The sequence below is a fragment of the Pezoporus occidentalis genome, unplaced genomic scaffold (assembly GCF_034315485.1).
Source record: "Pezoporus occidentalis ecotype Australia unplaced genomic scaffold, CSIRO_AGI_Poc_V1 ctg8, whole genome shotgun sequence".
Taxonomy (NCBI): domain Eukaryota; kingdom Metazoa; phylum Chordata; class Aves; order Psittaciformes; family Psittacidae; genus Pezoporus; species Pezoporus occidentalis.
Genome location: NW_026916158.1, coordinates 9,416,658 through 9,439,772, shown reverse-complemented (window position 1 = coordinate 9,439,772; position 23,115 = coordinate 9,416,658). Strand labels below are relative to the sequence as shown.

The window sequence follows — 23,115 nt, the reverse complement described above, 5'->3', positions numbered from 1 at the left end:
GAACAGGCATCCTGTTTAATTAGAGTTGTGGGCTTTGAAGGACTTGTGGTGCTATGGGGGGGTTTCCATATGTTTGCAGCTGATGTTCATATAATAGCCAAATAGGAGTTTTCACCTCAGAAATTCTACAGAAAATAGTACTGTGGCATGACTGGGGAGGGTTTAACAAACACATCTACATTGCTTACAACTGTCCTACCAAGAATGTGAAATTCTGAATAATTATCTCTGCAGCTTTGCATGTGTTCCACAGTTACAATATTAATTACTGTGAGATGGGATGTATTTCTGCCCTCATGACCACCTGCACAATTTCCAAGACACTAGAGGATGCAATGTCACCTTGGCTTGAAGTGTGGGGCACAGCAAGTGAGACTTTCTCCTCTGATCTGGTGGGCTGTGCTGCTGGCGCAGTTGCTGAAATGATGCTCTTGGTGTTCCACCACTGTGCCAGCTGCCCTGTCACCTGTTTGTCATCCTCCTGGATCATCTGGGAGAGGGTTTGGTGGCCAGACACTGTGGAGCACAAAGTCACCTCTGCTCTTTGATGTTTCTAGAGGGGAAATGAAGAAAATGCTTTCCCTTCTGAATTCTCATAGCCTAGCTGTAATCTCAACAGCATTGCCATGGAAAGGAGGAATGGGAATGGACTTTGAAGTTAAAATTCATGTTTTAGTTGTTCCCTGCTGTATGATGAATATTTACCCCAAAGTTCAGTCCCCAAAACCTCTGAATTTAGCAAACATTACTTGAAATCTGAATGTTGTCCTCAAAAACTGTGACTAGACAACAAAAGTGACTTAGATAAATGTAATCTTTGATCCTTTATCAATGCTGTCAATTAGAGCCTAGAGCACAACAAAGAATTAGTAGTTACATTTGTAGTGAGCTATTAGTATCTGAGTCTCCCAAAGAGTCCTTCAGGCTTCTTAAAATTGTAAAGATCTCTTCCAGTTTAGATTGAAACAAAAGAATCTCTTTACACTAACCTCATAGCACTGTTACTTAATGATGTGAGCTCGGTGTATCCAACACAGACATTTCACTTGGATTTTATTGGTAGTATTTTTACACAGCATTTGTCTATCTGTGGGAATCCTTCAGCACAGAGCTATTTCTGCACATCTGCTTTTAGATAGCCTCATGAATTCAGCCCCGTATTTTGGTGCCTGCTTGGTGTGTGTAGACTAATAAAACCCAATCTATCCATCTTTTTTACTCTCTTTTTCCAAGCCCCTATGTTAGTGGCCCCCAGTGAGTACAGTCAGATGTCTGACACTGAAGGTTTATCTAAGGTTTTCTAATACTCTTGCTATACCTGACTGCATTCAGTCTGTAATATTTATTACCTGAATATAGGACTTCCTGAGCTTAGTAGCTGTGAGAGGAAGGGAAAGCCACACAATAACAGCAATATGTGTGAGACTTAACACATTCCCAGCAAAAACAAACCTCCACTTGGGAAGAAGGATGATGATGGCACACGCCATAAAATAAAACGTATAAGCCTCCTGTGATAATTTGGGAAGTCTCACATGGCAGAGCTCAGTAATGGGTGTCTGCAGCCATGTGCAGCTCAAACTCTGTTTGGGATCTGGGGCCTGTTTTTCTTCTGAAGAAGAATTCTTCTTTTCTTTACATTTTTAGGGAAAGCCAGCATTTGCACCTAGTCCAGGGGTAACAAAAAGCATCACTGAACTTTGGCGATTTGCCTAGGGTATCTGGAGACAAAGTGCTGGAGGCGGCCTGAGGGTGCCAGGCCTTATTGATATGCCGTATCAAACCTCACTGGCGAAAATGTTAGGAGGCTGATTTTTTGAAATAAAAATGGGTTTTCTCCCAAGTGTTTTTAGGAAAAAGGAATGGGGTGTGGGGAAATGGGCATTCTGATCTTTTCAAGAGAAGCAGGCAGGTGAGGGAGGGAGAGGCAGGAATGCTCTCATAGTAAACTATTCATTTTTTACAGGGATCTCCTGCAGACACAAAAAGGAGCAAGCGTCAGAGAAAAGGGCTAGTCATGCAGGGAGGGATTTTAATCCCACAGTGGTAGGGAAATGTGCTTGAGGTATGTATTATTTGTCTAGCTTTTTGTATGTCTTATGCTAGCCAAGCTGCGTTTGTTTTGGAGCCAGTCCACCAGCTGTATGCGTGTCGCATACTTTTGCTGGAGCGTGGGTAGGGCAGGAGCCTTCTGAAAGCACAGGACTAAATAGTTTGGATGGTTTAGCAAGCTGAATCATCTTGCCAAGGGGTTAGACAGGCAAGGTGCAAGGAAATTGTAGGAAAATCTGGCTGGAAGCAGCTCTGCCTCTTTTGGTGACACTGAGCTGTTAACGTGACTCAGGTATCTCATGATACACCTCATCCTTGAACACCAGTGCATTTAAGAACAGAGGGGAAAGATGAAGACAGTAGAGGTGCATTTGTGATTCAGACCAAGAGACAGTATTAAGTCTCAAAACAAGCAGACTTCTTGGGAAGTTATTGCACGGCACCCATCCACTTCAGATCTGTCACTTCAGTGACAGTCACTTCAGATCTGCCCATATCTGCACATGCTTCAGCTATATTTTATATTCTCGTTACATCATGCAGCTGTTTTGGGAGTTTTATCAGTCAGTGAGGTAATCCAAGCTGAACTGTACTACCTTCTGCCCTTGTTCTGAGGTTCTTTTTCTGAGGATTTTCTCAGACTAAAGCATTTCTGTACCAGTGCCAGCAGCCCAGACAGCTGTGGACTGTGGCAAAAATCATTAAACTGCCTTTGCACTGAAGAAACCATTCTGTGTAGTTATATTCCACTTATAAAAGGTAGCTAGGACACATCTGCTGAAGTTAACTGCAAGTTCAACCAAGGCAGGCATTCCAGCCTGAGGAATTTTCCTAGAGGCTCATGAGATCAACTCCCCTATGCCCCCAGTCAGCTGGGAAGTGGATCCCTTCAGGGTTCAGCACATCTCACTTTTGGGTAGAAATGGGATTACTAAGGGTTTGTTCAGCCCAGTTAGTCACTGCATGTAGGAAAACAGATAGATTGGGTTAGTTCCACAGGCTAAAGCCCCAACGCAGACAGGAGAGACAAACAGTAAGGCAATAGCTGATGTTGGTATTGTGGAAAGAATTCTGTCTGTCAACTTCCCTTTTGAAACAATCCTGTAAGGATCTATTTAAGCCCTCTGAGATGGGCACATAAGAGCCAATTCTACTTATAATTTTTGTTCCACCAGGTGATAAGAGCAGTGCCACGGTTCAAGGTGGGAACTTCTCACCTTGCACTATTCTTCTGCTGAAGATAGTCATTACTGAAGCTGAGACGAGGTTTCTGATAAGAACAGAGGTACCAATGTCCCAAAACAGCCTTTCCTCCCTACTCTTTAAACAGAATTCAGCTGCTGCTGACACCCTCCCCATTCAAGAAATTGAGGGTATAATACTTGTGTTTCTCAGTTGCTTGGCTTAACTTCTAGCCTGCAGTAAATGTTGGCATCATCAGTCCCTTTGCTAGCAGTTAGGAGTTAAAAGAAGAGTATGATCTGCTTAGTCCTCCCCAAGGGCAGCTTTAAGCACTCACCCAAGGTGGGCACTGGACTGTTCTCAGCCAGTGCCACCCTAAAGCCTCCTTCTAGGTCTCTGAGCTGTGGAGAGAGCCAGGATTTCAAACTTTACTATCCTGTACCTGCTTTTTCCCCTTTTGTTCTTGCTTCTGTGTGTTGCATAGCTCAACATCTGGGGCTTTGGGACTTCTGTGAAGTACATGATTTCTGCTGTGTGTGAAGACCCCAGTAACTCAATGTCACTGGAGTGGATGAGAATTCACCCCAGCAGGCAGACATGTAACAGCCAGGCACTCTAGTATCAGCCCTCTTGGCATCTTGGTTTTCTGCCAGATCTGAACTTCCATGAATTGGCCAATCATTAGCTGAACTGAAGCCCAAGTTAAAGATTTCAGTAGGATTGAGATAAATCTCATAGCTGTAACTTGCCTGAAAAAGAAAATGTTGCACCAACTTTTTAATGGGATTGTTTATTTAATCTGTGGAGTAGATGCATGTTTTTCTCCTTGAAGGCTACTCAGACAATAGGGAAGTTACTGTAACTAAAAGAGATTTTGGCAGACATGCATAGTAATGCCAGTGTTTTGAATTGCTTTTCTTTCGGAGCGTGAACATGTACCTTGTTTCAAAGGAACTTTACAAGGATCAGCTTCATCAGATTTTTATTCATCAGCTGTTGCCTTCAAAGGGAGCTCTTCTTGTCATAAGAAAGTATGGCTATTAACTAATGCCTTTTCTTTGATCTTTGCCGCCAAAATTTCTTCCTTTAATTTCTTCTGTAGTCTTTCCTCCTTATACAGTTTGTGGCATGCTCACTTATTTGTTCTTGGAATAGTTTCCAATTAATTATCGGAGCCAGTTACAAAAATTTCCATCCAATTTGATAAAAAGGCGATTTTTATAGAGCTGTAAAATCAGGCAAACACTGTCTCCTTTCATGTGGTTTGACTTTAACCTAAACTGCCCCGAAGGTAAAAGATGTGGAGATGAACAGCTCCTTACTTCTGAGAGGCATTTGCAGTCAAGTCGGATGTTAACACACTGCAGGAAGCACTTTGTCAGTAATAAATCAGGTGTCCTGAGGAGGAAACGGTTGATGGGGGTGCTTCAATGATGTTTTCTTCTCTGTTATTAGTACCTGCACAGTTGGGTTAATGTCTGATGTTTTCCAATGCGAGTCAAACCTAGAAGCTTGGAGTGGGATGGCAATGTCAGGATTTGCCCAGAAGCCAGCGCTGCAGCCAGGCGGGCAGCCTTGTGTGGCGGTGAACCACCCGCATGTCTACCCCAGCAGAACCAGACATGCTCTGAGCCTGGCTTAGGGAATGTGAACTCGTATAACCTCTCTGTGCACAAAGAAACACAATTGCACTTTACGTGATTGAAAAATATGTCCCTTAACTGCTAGTTTCTTAAGCTCACGTTTCCAAGCTTTCAGTAAAATCTGTAAGCACTGTATTATTTGGTAACCACAGCTTCCTTAGTGTTTTTCCTGTATAAGGATTAGTTGGCTTCACTTATTTACATGATGTATTATCAGTATTAAACCCCACCATCTGTGCAAGGAGCAAGTGGTCTCTGGTCAGACTTCTTCATTGAATGTTTATCAATGGCATTTGGATCCTGTCCTTACCTTCACAAACCTTTACACTGTTATCACCCTTCCTGCTCTACCATTTATAGCCATACACTAGCTGGGATATTTTGAAGGGCTGCTTGGTCTCCTTTGCTTTGGTCAGCATAAGAGTTGATGGCACTTAATTTTGCTTTCCTGGTTGTTACCAGCAGTGAAGCTTCATGGTTATTTTGGGGGGGGGGGTTGTTTTTGTTTGTTTGTTTGTTTTGTGGGGGTTTTTGTGTGTTTTTTTTTGGGGGGTATTTTTGTTGTTGTTGTTTTTAAACAAGCAAAATACCCTGTGTCTCAGTTCTGTAGCTCTGTTTAGGTCCTGGTTTGTCCTGCCAAGGAGACATCATATTTTTGAAGGGCTGGAAAAGGGTGGCAGACTGGTAATGTCACCTGGATCTGCTATAGCAGAATCTTATGTGGCATCTTCATTACTACATCTTTATCTGCAGTATTAATTACTCAGAAAACTCATTTGTGCACAACGACAGTTCAATAAGGAAGCATGCTGAATTGAAATAAATTATAACACTTGCAGAGAAAATAGTTTTTGTATGCTTGCTGCCCTCATGAGCAGAACTGCTGACTAGAAACCCAAGAGATTAAAAAAGGTTATTGGGAAGGAGTGCGCTGATCACCCGCCATAAAGCACTCGGTTCAGCTGAGCCAACAGTCAGCCACTCTAATGTTGCCTGACAAATTAATATAGGTTTAGGCTTTAATTCTGCAATCTGCTCTGTGTGCAGATGGACACCTGCACTGACTGCAGCCAGATGAGAGGGGGAAGCCGCACTCAGGAGTGATTCTGTTCTCTGAAATGCCTCACAAATTATTCCTTTCTATTTTGGTAGAAATGTCTCTAAGCATCTCAAACTTTATCAAGTGAATGATAGTTCAAGACCATGGTTAACCAATACCACAGAAAACAGCATTAATGTTTCCAAAATCTAAGTAACATTAATGTTTCCATAAATACTATATAGCATTTCCGCACAGTTTAAAACTGTAGTTGAATTATGGAAAGTGAAATTGTAACACAGGCTTACGTAGGTCATTAGCTATCAGGGTTGCCAGACTTCCCTTGTCTGGAAGAGATAGTATCTTGGCTTGAACCACAGTTATTGTCTCTCTGGGCAAAGAGAACTTAGGAGGTTAAATTGGCTGAAGCTGTAAGGAACTTTCCATTTCTTGTTAGGATGAAAAATGTAAGCAGCTGGATAAAGGATTAAAGCATGGTGCTCACCCTGAGCCAGGGGTTGAAGACTGGGGAGTAGAGTTGGGGAAAGGATGTTTGCGTGGGAGACAGATGGGGAGACTAGATGAATAGAGGTGGTGCACTGCGAGGACACATTGCTGGGTTGTGTTGAGCTTCTTGTCAATCAACACCTGCAGGTCTCTCCTTAGGGCTGTTCCCAATCCACTCTCAGCCCAGCCTGTATTTGTGCTTTGGCATTGCCTCGGCCCTGCTTCAGGGCCCTGCACTTGGCCTTGTTGAGCTTCATGAGGGCATCCCTTCCCTCCAGTTTGTTGACTGTACCACACACCTTGGTGTCACTGGCAAACTTGCTGAGGCACTCAATCCCACTTGTGCACCTCCAAGTTCCTTAGATGTTCTTGAGCCTGATCTTCTCCCACAGTAGGTGTTTCTTCATTCTCTCGGTCCTTGCCTTTGCCTTCTGCAACTTGGGCAGTGTGTCTGGAGCTCTGTACAGGGAAGATAGAGGCAAAAAATTCGTTGAGTACCTCAGCTTTCTCCATGTCTCAGGTAACCAGGTCTCCTGTTTCCTTCCATAGAGGGCCCACATTTTCCCTAGTCTTCCTGTTACCACTGACATAGCTACAGATGCTTTTTTTGTTGCCCTTGACCTGGGTAGATTTAATACTTTCAGGGCTTCAGCTTTCCTAGCCTGATCCCTGACTGCTCAGCCAATTTCTCAGTATTCCTCCCAGGCTACCTGTTCTTGCTTCCACCCTCTGTAGACTTCCTTTTTGTGTCTGAGTTTGTCCAGGTGCTCCTTGTTCATCCATGCAGGCCTCCTGGTGCTTTTGCCTGACTTCCTCTTTGTTGGGGTGCAACGTTCTTGAGCTTGAGGAGGTGACCACTGAATATTACCCTGCTCTTTTGGGTCCCTCTTCTCTCCAGGGCTTTATCTCATGGTACTCTACCAAGCAGAATCCTGAGGATGCTAAAGTCTGCTCACCTGAAGTTCAGGTAGTGAGCTTTCTGTGTGCGCTTATTGCTGCCCTTAGGCTCTTGAAGTCCACCATTTCATGGTTCCTGCAGCTCAGCCCTTGAGCTTCACATTCCCCACCAGCTTTTCCTTGTTGGTGAGAACAAGGTCCAACATCATACCTCTCTTTGTTGGCTCCTTTGTCACTTCAAGAAGAAAGCTATTATAAAATGCGCTGAACTATTTTGTTGAGTCAGGGCCTTTATATCTTTCTATACTTTCAGGTCACTCATCTCATTTTAGGTAAATGTCTTACCACTACCTTCCACTTTTGCCTTTGCATATATGCATGATATAAGTCAGATAGTAAGAAAGGTACCGTCTGCAGTCAAATATAATTGCAGAACAATTAAGGCACTGCTCAGGCTTAATAGTAACTTTTCTGGTTCTTGAGAGAGGTTGAGAACCCTTGACAACAGGGTGAGATAAGACACTGTGTGCAGCCTCTTACCTCCAGGTGGTGGGAGAGGATTAATCCATCCATTTTGATCTTGAGGTTCTCTCCAACCCTAACCATTCTGTGATTGTATGAAATTAAACTGGAAGGACATGTATCTAGGGGCACTTTGTTGCTGAGGACATGGTGGAGACAGATACCAAAGCCTGTATCTAGAATCTGTATCAGCTGCTACCACTTTGATTTGAGCACTTTCTCCTTGTCAAGGGCAGATTCTTTAAATTTATGATCTGTACAGAGATCCCTGCAGTCAGTGCTGTCCTGTGCAGGTGTTAATGCTGACATTAGGCTTGGAGATTTCCTTCGTTGCTCAGCAATACATGTTTTACCATATCTTTCTGACGCAACTATTAAATTAATAGCTTCCTTTAAGTGCCCTGGAGGTTAACAGGATGTCAATACATAAAACAAATTTTCTTAATGTCAGCATAAAGTCTTTGTTATCTCTATTAGCCACAGTGCCAAAAACAGAAAGGTGTTTCTGCTCACAGGGGATCCCATCCCCAAACTGGTGTTAACTGGCCAACACCCTTCCACTGGTTCCAATGGCTTTGGGGGTCAGCCTTTGAGCATGGAACAGTTTGACCCTCCTGGGTAATGTAGAAATCATATTTGGAAGTGCTCTGAGTAGAGAGGATTCAATGTGTGTGGGTTTTGTTGTGGGGTTATTTTTCTTGGTGTTTATAGTTGTTGAGCAGATTATTACTGGTAAATATTAAATACGTCATCTGGAAAGGGATAAGCACTCTAGCTTTTGCCAACAAACCACTTAAGTACATGCTTAGAGATAAGCATGCATTAAGGTAAATGGAGTTGCTCATGGGCTTGGTGTTGAGCATATGTTTAGGTTTTCTGGATATGGAGAAACTCATTGCTCGAAACCATCATCTCTTACCCCTAATGAATGGAAATTAGATTCTAGCTTGAGAATTAATTTTCATTAAACAAAAAATTAAAAACTACTAGAAGAGAAACAGTTTGGGATGAAAAAGGAATTATCTAATTTGAACACCATAAAATGGAAAGAACATAATTTCAAAAAAAAGTTCCAAAATTTCTTTCCCATCTTACAGTCTTCTTCAAAACTTCTTTAGGCCCCAGAATTGCCAGGCAGGGTTGGCTTGGTTCTTGTGGAGTGTATTACCAAGTTTGATGTCTCCAGTGCTGCTAGTGAGTGTTGTGCTCAGGTCTAGCAGGCCCAGTAGAGGATCATGATGGAGCAGGAGGTAGGAAGGGCTCTCTGCTTGCTGAACTGGGTGGGATAAGGTAAAGATAGGGTTCTTACCCTATCCACGTGATTCCCTAAAGCAGTGCCGCTCATTAGGAAGCAATGATATGCATGTAGTAAGCTGTTATTGCACATGCACTTCAGAAATGTTAGTTGGAGCTTAAATATCCAAATTTAGAATTACTGACCTGCTTTGGATGTCACAAAACAACATTAAAGCACATTGGACTTTCTTCTGCCAGGTATACTGCAGGAGTGGGCAAAATATTGGGAGCCCTTGGGTTAGCATATATGCCTTTGTCCTGAAGAGGAAGATAGATAAAATGGCAAGAAACACTCTGATTCTGCTTTTCCCTTGAAGGGCCATTGAAAATTTGCTCTTGTGCTGAAGTGTATCAACATTAAAACAGAGGGAAGATTTCTCCAGAGAAGTCCAGCACAGACTGAGAGTTCTCACTATGCTCAGTGGGAAGCTATATAATCCTGGCTCTTTGGCAAATATTTAACTTTTTCATAGGGTGGACTGTCCCCAGCTGGAGGGGACGGACAGACGGGTGGTGCATTTGGTGCATTTCCCTGTCAAGCAAAATTGGCATAAAAAGAGGGAAAATAAATTATCAGATCTTGGATGTGAATTCTTTTTAACATTAAAAATGGATAAGCTGTGCTCTTGAGAGGAAGGCAGGGAAGGGAGGCTGGGGAAGGGCTGACCCTGCGGTGGGTTTTGAGAAGCACTCCCGTTAAGTGATCTGCAGCATCAGGCTTTTAACCAGCTCATTAAAAGCTTGATTTGCTCTGCGCCTGGTAGAGTGCCTCTTGTTTACCTACCCACAGTGACGGAGGAAAGGGACTGCCCTGCTCCCACATGCAAATGAGGAGTTATAAGGCTAGGGCTGAAAGGGTTGGCAAGTGAGAGCATGAAACTTAAGGTTACCTGTAGGCATCTGTTGCTTACCCTGCAGGTGTTTTATATGGCTATTTAATTGCACATTGCTCAGTACCAAATAAGTACAACTCACATGAATAGCTACAGCAACACAAATGCTGCTGCCTCTATGGTAAAGGACTTTATTTGAGAGACAAATAACTAATAATACCATAGGCCTTATGAGCTTTTGAAAGTCTGTACTTTATATCTGATAAAAAGGAAAGAAATTGTCTAACTCATAAAAATAAACCCAAAAGCATTTTAAGGACATTTTTTTCCCCCCTCCCTTTTCTATTCTTTTCCCAAGTTGCAAAAATAACATCCAGTAATGAAATGAAAACAAGCTGAATAGCTACATTCAGGGGAGGAGGGAAGAGGTAGTCGCAGACAGCTGGAGCATGTCTGGGCCAGTGTCTCAGTTCTTTTCTTTCTGCTAGTTTAGTGCCACTCCAAGAATGCAGACAATGCTGGCTACAACTGTTTCATATTTGATTTCCACACTTAAATCTGCGCCTGTTAAATGAAACCCCATTGTCAGGTTGGCATGCATCCATGCTGCCTCCTCAGGTCCTACTTCACAGCTTGCTGTCTGTGTTTGAGTGTCCTGCTCATATTCCTTCAGTAAGGACCAGGTATGCAAAAGGCATTTTGCTTTTTTTTTGTGCTGCTTGTGGCATTGCAATGAAAGCTTTTTGATTTTTCTTGCAACCACATCCATGGATAACCCTCATAAATCTTGGTCTGAGGGCAGACAGAAGTGCCACAGGGAAGGGATGGGGTTTTGGAACAGCCTCAAGAGCAGGGGATCAGCTGGGCACTCAGCTGGAACTGGGCAAGATACCGCAGGATAAAACACTTGGGGAAGCAAGGCCTGATTCTGCAAATGGGTTGGTATCCTGCCCTGCATGAGGAGAGGATGCATCTTGGGGATGCTTTTGGTCTTGGTGAGGCCCTTTGAATGCTCTGCTGGGCTGGGTTCAGCAGGGCTTTGCTGAAAGAAGGTAAGAGAAATGCAATTTATTGGAAGGAAAGCAGTGACTGTGAATAACAAAGGATCATTTCATATCCTCTGTAAAATACTATGGAGGGCATGAAATGTATGAATCTTTATTAATAAAGCTTAGGAGATTACAAAATCCAGCAGCTGTCCAGTCCTTTAGACTGCAGACCCTCTTGGCCTTTCTCTCTGCCATAAGCTGGTACTGTGGTCTGATACCTGCTTGTACATCACTTGTGCAGTGTAACGTATTGTTCAGTAAATGCCAGTAATGCCAAAGCAGACAGAGCTCTGCCTAAAGCAGTCTGCAATCTACTTCAGCATGAGGAGAGGTGGTAGAATGGGGCCATCATACCGTGGGGTGTGATACTGGAGCAGAAGGAAACACTGGCCATGTTTTGATTCTTCAGATGCTCTAGAGGAGCCCACTGCTGGACTGTTGTCATGGAAACACAGTTATTTTTGTGGGATTCAAGACTAGCCTCAAACAAAGGTGAAAGGGAAGGAAAACAAAAAAAAAGGGATTGGATGCACAGAAGGTAAGGTATTCCTCAGCACAGCAAAATTTGCCAGTGTCTGAGCCAGCAGCGAGTCCTCCAAGGTGTGTGAGCTGGAGGTATGTCAGGGCTGGATATTGATGCTATGCCTCTTGGTCCTTGGGCTCTGGCTATGTTCTGTGTCACCCAAAGGCCTTTTCCTCCTTCTGTCCTCGCCTCTCATCCTCCCACACTGCCAAGGTGCTGCTGCCTAAGGCTCTATGGCTCTGTTTGGAGCAGAGATGGTATGTTCTGGATGATGATTATTTTTCACATCTTGTTTTCTTTTCAGGTAACAAGTCTATGTCTGCACAGGTTTTAATGTCTCCTTGCATTAATGGTAGTGCAACATTCACAGTCTTAAGAAAAAGCAGAAAGGCAAACCCTTAGGTTTTGCTTTCTGCAATGTCAAAAGCAAACTGTACAATTTCCATAAAATTTTGCCCAGCCTTTAAATTCAGAAGCCCAGGCTATGTATGCTAAAGCTGTGTCCCTTTACTCGAAGCAGCATTGGGATGTAATGGGTACAAAGGGCCAAGTTACTGGTTTATAAAGTAATTTAATGGAATGATGCACATGGTTCTGGGGCGCCACTGATCCTGATGTGAGTGCATTCAACATCTATCCTTGAACATCTGTGCCACCTTCATGGCTGCCTTTAACAGCATTACTAGTGGCATCAACCTACCCTGTCAAGACCGATGCTCATGTTCAAATGTCCAAATTGGAGCAGTCTCACAAAAGCCAGCACAAAAGCCAAAGATGCACAGAACATAGCCAGACTCAAGCACAGCGCCAGTATTTGCCGGTACCTGCAGGCTGAGGTGGTACCACTCAGAACACTGCGGGTCTTTGCAGAAGTCTGGAAAGGCAGTGTAGAGAAAGGAGAACAGGACTGCATAACCCAGGTATCCAGTCTGAGCAATCCCAGCAATCGAGCAGTAGCAGTATGGGCTGAGGAGAGGAAGTGCAATGGCAGCAGCAAATTGCACTGAGGCACCCATTATGCTCAGTATGCCGAAGGCAAAACCAGCCTCCCAGGGAAACAGGGACAAAAACATTTTATCACTTTTCTGACCTGCTGGGAGAATTTTTTTAAACAAGTTAAAAACTGAAGAGTTCAGTATTTTTGGATTTTTTCATTTCCAATTTGGGGAAAAAAAAAGCCAACTGTTTTTCTATTCAATCTCCTTTATTCTGTGTCCAAAAGCGGATGTGATGGTAAGGAAAATGAGTAGCTTGAGTGTCATGATCTCATTAAAGAAAAATAGAGGGGTTTTGGGGGGTTTTTTGGGTTTGTTTTTTTTTTTTTTTTTGAGAGGGCAAAGTCATTAAAACCATGTTTTGTTAAAAATACTAGAAGAATAAATTGGAACAGGTATACTTACGCGATTTGTCATATGACATCTACATACAGTGGGTGACCTTTAAAATTTAAGCTGCATACTTGAATACAAAGTCTCCCATTATAAAAGAGAAAATGTGATAGGAGCTGGCAGAGCTACTGTGCTGGTGGGATGTTTAATGTTCATCTTCTGCAAGCACTGCTCAGCAGATTTGATCCATGGTACTAACAAAAGCAGTGCTTTCCCCTTCAAATGTATCATTCAAATTAACACTGCTGCTTCCCTGCTGCCTCCTGCATGTTACACTATAGGGACTCCTTGACTAGGCACCCTGACTCATGGCCCCTTGCACTGAGTTACCACCTACCCTGCCCTCAGCAGCTCCACGCAGCAGAATTTTGGCATGGTTGAGCTCAGCTCTGGGGTAAGTAGGTAAAAAACTTTGCTGCTTGAGCCAGTGCAGGCTGTCTTGGTGCTGGGCACTCAGCCCTCAGCATGCTCTCTCTGGCTCTCACACCTCCTTCTTGTCCTGGCACATCCCTGCCCCAGAGGGGTTTGCTATAGAACCAGGTCTATCTTGTGTGCCAGCTGAGAGGCTTTTCCGTGCTGGGGGAAGCCTTAGAAGAGCTTTTAGGAATAATTTAAATTTCCTTTGATCCAACAACTCTGCAGGTAAAGAGCTAATGCTATTCAAACAAGCAGTAACTAGCTGCTGGGCTTGAGCCTCTTGAGGAGCGGAAAGGGCTCTTCTCTACCAGGCTGGAATAGGTGCCCTGTGTTTCTCCCTGGTTCTGTGTACAGAGAGTGGTTGCAAAAGGGGTAGGACTGTGCTGAGCAGGGGCAGAACCAGAGCCTTGGTGATGCACACTGAAAGCCAGTTGGGAACTGGAGGCAAAACTAAAATTTGCCTTGTGTGGACTCAAGCATAATGAGTTCTTGCATCCTTTTTGTGCACAGCATGGCCACAGATGATATTTACTGTTTGCTGCCAAAAGGCCAATGAAAACTGTTCTATGCATCTCCTGTGCTTGTTCTTGTGTTCCTAAGGTACCTTGAGCACTTGGAAAGATGTGGCTATCCCCGCAGGGGACGCCTTCCGCACCACCATCCACACTGGCTCTGCTTACCACTACACAGCAAATTCAATCAGGATTTTCCCCCTGACAGATGGGGAGCAGGGAAGAAACCCAGGACACTGCAAATGGGAGTGCCTGAAGGAAACCCCAGGCAGTACAGAAAGGAAGGTTATTATGGTTATTTTAATGTCTGCTTCACTCTGCTTTTGTCCCTCTGGAGAAGGAATAAGTTTGGGGTTGGTTATTCTTCCCAAGTGCTGTCAAAGGCACAGCAGACACTTGTGCTATTCACTTGGTCCCCATCAGGACAGCATACATTTCATCACTGCCCTTATTTCAGAACCAGTTTTGACTGGGGAGAGTATTTGTGGTAATGATGAGCTGACATACACAGGCACATTTTCATTTAAATACACCAGCAGTAACTCTAGCTTGCAGTGAGTAATCTTTTTTTTTTTCCAATGTAAGCATCTTGGACCCACATGTATCTTTGCTCCTAACTTCAGGGTGGTTGAATGGAAAGAGCTGAAGATGTGCTAAAGGCAAGAATCTGTGTCCGAGAACACAGCAAACAGCGTGATCTCAGCTGCAATTTCTGGTGCAATGGAGGAGACTATCAGCACAGATCCAGAACCTTGAGCAATATTGTCCTGTGGTTTGATTTCTATTCTGGCATGGTAAATGCAGTAAGGCCCAGGTTTTCCATGGCATTTTCCATTTTTGATTTAGGGAATTTGAAAAATACTTGCTTGAGGCTGAGCCTGAAGTTATAATCTTGGCATATCCATACCATTAAATTCCCGTGGATAAAAGCAAAAGCATCTGGATTCATGAGTGGATGTTGGCTAAATCCACCAGGAAAAAAAAAGCCTTCAGGGGATCCTAGAGGGTTCTAAGCCAGAATAAATAATACAACAAAATAAGAGTGCTATTAAGAGTAATTGTAATACTGAAGCTGAATTACAAGACGAGGGCCAAGCCCTTTTCACAATCTGCTTTTCCAGCTAAGAGCACTTCAATTTACACTTAAAGCACATGTGGCTGATGGAACAAAGAAAAAATTGAAGAAGGATGAAAGCAGAGCAGAGATTATTCAGCCTTGCTGGTTTAGCTCCAGGCACATCGTTTAAATGAGTAGATGATCAGCTTCCAGTTTGTTTTAAATTCTCTGGCAGGAAATTTTACACTCTATCCCAAAGTTGGAAGTTGGATGGGCTTAAAACCTTTTTTTTTTTTTTTTAATTTAAGGCTCTGTCGTTTTGTTTTATTTCTTGAGGCAAGACTCTGAAAGCGCTCTGCAGGAGACACCTGAGTGCTGAGAATGGAGGGGCAGCCTGGGACTGGGGAACAGTTGCTCCTTTCTTACCTCTGGGAGTCTGAACCCTGCCTTGCTGAAGTAGATGCAATACCTAAGCTCAGCAGCACCCAGAGTGAAGTGGCCAAAACTGCTGTCCTCCACATGCTTGCAGCTCCTTTGGCTGCACCTTGTTGTACCAGCACTTCTTGCTTGGTTCAGAGTTGGTGAAAGGAGAATGGTTTGTGTTGCTTGCCCCTTGCATCATCTTTTGGTGTTTTCAGGGTTAAGAGCTGCTGAACAGCACATCCTCTTCCCATCCAGCCCCTCCTGCATGGGTCTCCTCCTTGCACCAGGTCATGCAGCATGTCTTCCGCTGCTGTGATGGGGGAAACTACACCCACTGCCAGGTGATTGAAAAGTAAGTTGTATGCTGCTGAAAATGCCCTTAACGTATCATCCCTCCCCAGACAATGGAGTCAGCATTTCTCATTACCTGTACTTTGTTCACACAGGTCTGCCTTACTGACCCCCACTGACCTTGCACGTCACTCTTCCCAATTCCCAGAAAGCCTTGGGCATTTGCCTGCTCTGTAATCTTCAGCCACCACAGCTTGGGACATGTTCCTTCCTTGTAGAATAAAATCCCTATTGTTTAGTCCTTGTCCTGTCCTCATTTATTGCCCTCTACTGTTGTCCGTACCATAGCTGCCCAGTTGAATAACTCCTAGGGGAGATGATCTGTTGGTACCACTCTAGTAGGTCTTCCTCTATGGAGAGACTTTAGGTTGTCCCCCTCGGAGACACTTCCTGTGATGTACTGTCAATAGATGATGCTCTCTAAAGACTGCCATTAGGCTCTGAACACACGGGATACATGTCTGGGGCAAGGCAATACTTGAAGTATGACTGAAAATACCAGTGATGTTAAGTGATGTTTAGGCTGCCTTATGTTCCATACAAGGAGTAATCCTGTTTACGCTGTAAGGAGTGGGAGTTTGTTTGGCCTTAAAATAGCCTCAATGCATCTAGGAAATCCGTAAAAAGGATCCCTCTGTATTTCTTAGGACATTATTTTCATCAGATCTTGTTACTTAATTTGCCACCAACATCTGTCAGTTCTGCTGTGTATTGCCCAGCAGCACCTGGGTCTGAACCGAAAGCTGACAGGACCCAAAGCAAAAATTTAGTGCTGCTTTCCTTTAAAGGAAAACAAGGAAATACATCTGCTCATAAATGTTACAAAATATTTGTTTTAGATTAGCTGCTATGTCTGCCATTGCCCATGTTTGCAGTTGTATTCTTCCACCCAGCTTGAAGGCAATAGGAGGGCCTGCTGAAATTGCAGGGCTGTCAGGAACAAATAGCTTGAGAAGCTGAGTATGAGAGATGAAGCAGAGCTAAAATTAGAATCTCAGATAAGTAAATATCTGTATCTTCAGTGCTCTGTGGTTTTATTTTGCTCTATGCAAAGCACACATTGGTTTCACATGGCAGTTTGCAGATTGTACCAACTCAAAGAAGGCTTGTGGGGAAAAAAAAAGGCTTTGATGTCTTCAGTAAACGAATAGAGGTGTTAAGAGCTTCAGTTCTTGTTAGCATGCTGCAAACAGCTATGTTTGAAGAAAAATAAACATCCCAAGGTTGATGGAAGGGTAGGAAAGCCATAAAGTGCTGTAGTGAAATCCTTGGTATGAAGACATCAAAAATGACAGCGCCACAAACAAAAGTTTTCTCTTTCCTTTTGCATTAAAAAAAAAAAAGGTTCATGATTTACCAGCCATGAAGTGGGAATAACATTGGTGTAAAATCTAGGACTAAATCATTACCATCCAAATTACAAGAATATTATCAAGTCCACTGGAAAACCAAAGGAAGGATTTCCCTGGAGACCTTCCCCTCTGACCATTCTGGTGAGAGTAGAAGACTCACTCTTCCTTCAGCCTCTATTTTGACTCAGCTTCTGCAGTTCTTCACCTGATACCACTGGGCCACCAGCACCTCTTAACCCTTGTAGCTACAGGATCTCATCCCTGAAAACCTTGTTGGTTTTTATGTTGTGCTACCACCTGGTTTTCATGAGGAAGCACCAGGTATGCATCATGCTCTCAGTGAGGAGGATTAGGATTTCATGGTCCCATGCCTACCTGAGCTTTTACCCTGTAAAGCTGTTGTACTTGTCTCATTGCATCACTTACAACATCCCTTTAGAAATGCAAAAGATGAGGAAATGAACACAAGTGAAGAACTAAGCAATGATCTCTGTTACACCATCATAACCTTGGGGATATAATTTACAATTATACCCCGTCAGCAATCCAAATTATGTTCAGATTGAGAAAGTTTGGAGTCTTCCCTGTAAAGTGAAATCAAAAATTCTCAGGTCATGCTAATAATCAACACACACCAATATTTACAGCAAATTTAAATCTTACCAAAAGCCTCCAGGAAGCCTTTCACTTTAGTTTCATGCAGTTCCAAGCATTTCTCTGAGTTTAAGGAGTTAGGAAATAAATAATTCAGACATAGTTGACTTTTTAAAGTCTCTGTAGCCTCACTATCATCTTTCTTTTGATAATGCTTTTGTTCTGCCTACCAAAGCTCCATTTCAAACGGCACTGGTGAGGCAAACGCTCCATCTGAAGAACTAGGGCTTACAAGAAATAGCAGGGAAAAAGGTAAAACTTCCAGGAAAAAAAAGTGTTATAATCCCAAAGGCAGTAAGTATTCCTTTGGTAACATCATGCAAGTTCTTCATTTTCATTGTGAGCTTCTCCCTCCTGGATTCACAGCAAGGCTTTTTAGCTAAAGCTGAGGCAGAGACTGTTCATAATAAACAGAAGGTCCTTAGAGACTGTAGACATGGCATGTGAGAGCTGTTTACCTGGCACAATGAAGCACTATTCTGTTTATCTTCAGATGTTCCTACAGAAACAGAAGGTATTACAGTGTGGTAAATAAGGCCCCTTCACCCTCAGGAATATGTTTGGGTGGGTTTTTTTTCCAGACTAGTTACCCTTTACTTTCAGCTGCAGAAAGCCCATCTTGTGATTTCTGAATTACTCCTTCATGCTCCCTCCCAAGAGGACAGACTGCTTCCCAGTGCAGAGAGAGACAGAAACTTGCTGACAGCAACTGGGGTTGTTGTTTCCAGTGCTGACCTGCCCATCACAGTATAATGATACCAGACCCCTGGCTGCCAGCAGCCTCTGCAATACATGTATATGTTCTCCAGAACAGGACCACCTTCTTCCTGGGGAGAGTTATTGCTGATATACTGTGGTTGTAACAAAGAAATTTAGAGGGAATAAGCTCTAGCTTGCAACTTGAAACCAAGACAATGGCACAGCTAATGCTGTTGGTGTCTTTGCTCGAAATGGGAAAGATAAGGGCACTGAGAGCTTTGAGAGGCACTTTGGAGGCTGCAGGTCACTCCTAGGATCTGTTCCTGGGCATCGCAGGGGAAAAGCCCTTGATTTCAAAGGGATTAGGGCTGGGTGCCTCCCACCGCTCATCAGACTGGAGCCCTGTTTCTCCCTACCTGCCACAGCAAATATTTTGATTGCAAGATCCAAAGCAATCGTGTTGTGTACTTTACAGAATGCAATCCCCGAGGCACACTGCTGATAACCATCAAACTCATTTCAGACCTGTGGCCCCCCGCCCTGCTGGAGTGCTGCCACCAGCCAGGCTGGCATTGGGTACCGCCACGTGCCTCACTGCACATCCCCATCCTCCTAAAGGACACTTGAAAGGGACGGTCACCCTTTGGGGTAAACCAGCCTGCACAGTGGTGGCTCCTTGAGCTGCTGTGATAACAACATCCCCTCTGCACAGCTGGGGAAAGCAAAGGGACGAATTTAACAGGTGGTAATTTACCATTAAACTTACACCTCTGAAGATCCTTTAGTACCCAGTTGACCCCATCAGGTGGGATTTAGCACTGAACTGATTTATGGCATAGTACAGCAGGCTGTGTGGAGTGTGTTTATCCAAATATCTTCATCGCTCTTTACCAAACACCATTCCACTTCTACTTAAATTAAAACACAATTGCAATTTTCTTAAATATGTCCAATCTTCAATGAAATTACTAATAATGTCAGTTCAGCGTGCAAGTCAGTAAAGTGACGTGGAAAATTACACGTTCTTGACTCAGGAATGTAACTCGCAGGATGACTTCATGCTCCTGAATGAGAAGATCAGCATGCCAGATGCGCCTAGTGCCTGACCCCTTTAAAGGCTCTGAAACATCACACGTAACTTTAAAACGTCATTTTATGCATGGAGAACAGCGAAAGCCTGATAGTTTTGTTACTTAGCTTTCTATTTAATTTGGTTAGGGCATTGTGAATGTCTTAATAACATGAAGCAGAATTCTGATCTCTGGTCTGGCTGCACATTTGAAATACCCTAATGTCTTTCTCATGGCTGGAGTGCTTAACATCTGTATTTTCTTCCTATTAATAAGAAATTGCATTTCATTTTCCAATGAAGAGCGATCTTCACAGTGTAGCTGACAACTTTGCAGTCCACGCTTTCAGTCATGCATTGAATTTTACTGAATTGTTTTGTATGGAGCCAAAACCAACAAATGTGAGCATAGAACTAATACCTTTTTAAAACTAGTTGTATTTTTAAGTCACAAAAATCTCACTCCTGACGCATTGCCCCTGCTATAGATTTGAACACCCTTTCTTTTTCCTTGCATAAGTGCTCACTCCAAAATCCTGCTGAAAAGTATTCAGAGTGTGATCCAGGTCTCTGTCTTTATTAAGCATGTCCCCATAGCAAATTGTACAACAGCATTTTGTACAGTTGTATTTTTCCTCTCCCCCAGTGCATTCCACACACCTACACAGTCATGCTAATTAGATCATGTAATAAACTTAAATGCGGCAAAAATCTGTTCACAGGGTGTTGCAAGACAGAGCTAGATTTGGAAAGCAGCCATTCATGAATTTTGTTTTGTTTGAGAAAAGCCAGAGGATGTTATTTTGCTGAAGATGAAGCAAACTCCATGTAATAGGAGCTGTAATCTAAGGAGACAAATTATTTTATTAAAGTAAGGCTCAGCGAGCCCTGATATAAAGACTTGCTTATGTGAAAAAAACTGCTAGAGTTTAATGAAGCCACTAAAAATAATTAAACCTAAACTAAGGTTGATTAGTTTCACTAAATTTAGCTAATCAAAACTAAACTAGTTTCCGTAGTAATCCGTAACTACAAAAGAGCTAAATAGCAAGGAACTTAACTTTGAGCACCAGGTGTCTTTTTAAACTGTCTACAGTGGGATATGGTGATAGATTCAAAATGTACCCCAACCATTTTTTCTATAGATTATCTTAAACTCATCATAATGCACCCTGCAAATACCTCTGAAATACCACTTATCGCTGCAGCCTTACACTTGCATGCTCATTTCTAGGGAAAGGAGTAATTTTGGGTGCTCTACCAATTTGACAGCAGTGTTTAATTGGTCCTGGATTTTACGACACGGTAACACAATCAGCTGTCAGGTAGGAACTGCTTTCTTAATTTCAGTTCAGATGCTAAAAGTTTTGGCCACCGTTGCACTGAATTGCATTTAAACCTGTAGATCTATTAAGTCAGCTCTTAAATACAACCACGATAATTTTCATAATGAACTAGACAGACCGAGAGCGTTACTAGATGACTTCTGCAAAGCTAACGAAGAGCATGAAGAACTGACAGGTGATGAAACACATGGGAGAAGACGCTGAGGTTGTGGCTGGCTGGTGGGGTGCTGGTTCAGGAAAAACCTGTCTGCAGATTTCATCAAACTGCCATTAATGAAGTACGATGATAACTTTCAGCTATATCCTTGATCAACACTAGATGTTGCTATGCTGCTACTCATATAAGCTATACATTAGTAAGGCTTTTAAATGGTATTTACTGCAATTTCCTCTTTCCTGTTTCTGTTCTACACTATATTCTGAGTGCTGGGTGACCTGCTAGTTTAATTTACTTTATTAATATCAAGTTTATAAGCCCCTCAAATGTACATGTAAAACTCTACAAGCAGCAGAGCCTCTTGCAAGTGATAACATGAAGCAACTCCTATATGAATGTCAAATATTTACTTAAACTCTGCTTCTGAATTTTTTGCAATCCAAGGGGAATGACACTGTTAGCCGGACAATTCCGGGAACAGACTGTCAGCTGCAAGGCCATGGAGGGAAGTTTGTTTATGGGGGGGGGGGGGGGATATATAAAAAATACCAAAAAAGTGTTTAGCCCCGCTGGGTTTCAGGCTTTCTACTCCCACGTGTTTGAGTGGGAGAAAGGACAAAATCTTAGGACGTTGATTTCCCCATGGTAACAGAAAACGGAAATTACTTTAACCCCATCTAGTGACAGATGACTCATTGCTCAGCCTGCTGCTATTTTCCAAGCACTGAAACAATACAGCTGCAGAGAAAAGGCCAGCCTGTATTATCTCATGGGCTGCGCGCTGGGGCTTGTGGGAGAGGGCAATTCTCTGGCTGCCTTTTTATCGACAAAAGACAGAGCTGGAGCCGTTTGGTGATGCTTTTATTGTAGAAGGCAAATGTGCCTGTGTGCTTCCTGTCCCTGTACCACTGGAGGGCAAAACCAGAGTGTTCCCAGGGTGGTCATGCAGTGCCCATGGGGTGAGCTGATGCTGGTGGGTGGCCTATTGCCTGGTCCTGTTCGCCCTGCATCCAATGATATCATAAGGCACTTCCATGCTTCCAGTTTAAACACCGTCCACACGCCCGGAATTATATGCAGGGAACTGTGCATGCAGTAGAGTCATGATTTGTTCACAAATGCAACCCAGTGAGGGGAAAGCAGGTATGAGCAGGTCCCTATGCATGAAAAAGTAGTTGTAACAGGATCTCACAGGAAAGGCTGACACAGGAATATTCAGCTTTGAAAGCTGAATTATTGTAGGTGAAAGGATTAGGGAGAGTGGTTTCTGAGTGAGGATGGTGGAACCATTATCACTTGGGGTCCTTAAACCCAGAGCAGGTGTTGCTGTAAGAAAAGCTTCAGTCCAGCTTGCAGGATGAAGAGGTAAGCTATGTGCTCAGGAGGTCAGCCTTAACTCCGTATCTGTCTTCTTGCACCTTAGACCTCTTGCAGCAGAGCTGCACGAAGCTACCAGCTCATCTGAGGAGCATCTTTGTTGAGCATCTGCAACATCTGGATGACAGCCTTTGCTCAGCACCTTCTGGACATGGCAGAGAAAGGCTGTTTTGGAGAGGAGCTGGTTCGAGCTCAGAGAGTCAACAGTGGTTCTTCATCTGCCTCTTCCCACCAGCAGCTCAGGGCAGGAGGTACCCTCTCTATATATGTTGGTTTTCCTAAATCCTGCTAAGTATTCAGAAAGGCTCAGAAGTAAGGTTAGTAAGGTTTCCTGAGCCTCAGATGCACTTTAAGCATAAAATATTACCCTACTGAACAGGGAAGGTATTAATGCTACCACTGAGATGATATACTCAATAATTAACTGGTCACCAGAAACTGGGGATGGGCATCAAAATATTGGGAAAATCAGAACCCCAGGAAAACTACGTGGTGGGACGGTGTCATGGGACACATGAAACATTTTCTTTCTGGGAAACACAAGCTGAGCTATTGGTAAAATAACCAAACTCTTCATTCAATCTTGTCATTTGTATGCTGGTCTGATTAATTTTCAGCTTCCTAACAGAAGGAAATCAGATCCATAAGTTTCTATTTGAGTAGTACAGTTAACCAAAAGAATTACTCAGTTACCAGGTTCTTCTGGAAACCAGGCACTGGGTTTCATTAACAGCACAGTTTACCTTCATGCAGAAATCAATGTACCAATA

General features: G+C 43.2%; 1 long non-coding RNA gene across 2 annotated transcripts; it reads left to right on the top strand.

Annotated features, from left to right (window-relative positions):
* The first annotated feature begins 1,972 nt into the window (after positions 1-1,972).
* Positions 1,973-22,597, top strand: LOC134155715 (uncharacterized). 2 transcript variants are annotated; one of them, XR_009961693.1, is made up of 4 exons: positions 1,973-2,065; positions 15,556-15,699; positions 19,771-19,867; positions 22,392-22,597. It is a non-coding gene; the product is annotated as an uncharacterized LOC134155715 (long non-coding RNA). The 2 variants fall into 2 exon arrangements; XR_009961694.1 differs by lacking the exon at positions 1,973-2,065 and adding an exon at positions 12,616-13,329.
* Positions 22,598-23,115: the final 518 nt, after the last annotated feature.